We start from the raw sequence: 893 nt of genomic DNA, 5'->3' as shown, positions 1-893 counted from the left end.
TACAAATTAAGGAGATAGGCAGGCAGTAGACAGATGGACAGGAAAACAGTAGTGAAGGTGGAGGGAATGCAGGTACAGAAACCGGCAGGTGAGAATCAGCTGGGGGCAATGACCTTTGTAGCTGTAAAAGAGAACAGAAGGTAAATGGGCACCTTTTGGTGAAAAGCTGAAAAGAATGGAATTGGCACTGAAACTTGAAAGTCTCAGCCTTCTTATCTCATGAACCTCTCGGATTTCTATGTCCCATCTTAACAACATTAAGAAGCTCTAGAGCTGCAGTGTCCAATTAGAGTGGACACTAGGCACGTGGTTATTTAAATTAGTATTAACTAAAGTAAAAACACTAGTTCCTCAGTCACACTAGCTATATTTCAAGGGCTCAATAGTTGCCTGTGGCTAGTGTCTACCATACTGGAGAGCAGATACTGACACCACGGATAGTTCTATTGGGCTGCACTGCTCTTCAGAATAGCAAGCACCATTTTATTCATTTATTTTAAATAAAGACACCTTGGATAATAGTTTGAGTAGAAGACTCCTGGGTTTGGAGCTTGAGTGTCCAGGAGACAGTGGGAGGGAGCTTGGTAAGGTAAGCGGCCTTTCTCTGACAACAAAGCCCTGCACCTTCAGGACTCCAGGCTTGAGCACCACAAAGGAAGTCCCCGGGTATGGTGGCTGCCTGACCACTGGCCCTCACCACCTCACCTTTAAATTTTGCTTTCACTGTAGTGATCTTCAAGGATTATCATCGCCATTCCTTGCTCCGGGGGCAAACTACTCTCCAATAAAAGCTCAGACCCTCCAGATGGACCAAATACCTCTTTCTTAGCAAGAAGGGGTCAGATTAAAGCCACTACCAAAAAAAAAAAAAAAAAAAAAAAAAAAGGGGGGGG

Source organism: Crocuta crocuta, unplaced genomic scaffold (genome assembly GCF_008692635.1).
Source record: "Crocuta crocuta isolate KB4526 unplaced genomic scaffold, BGI_CrCroc_1.0 scaffold176, whole genome shotgun sequence".
NCBI lineage: Eukaryota > Metazoa > Chordata > Mammalia > Carnivora > Hyaenidae > Crocuta > Crocuta crocuta.
This window is presented reverse-complemented; position numbering follows the sequence as displayed.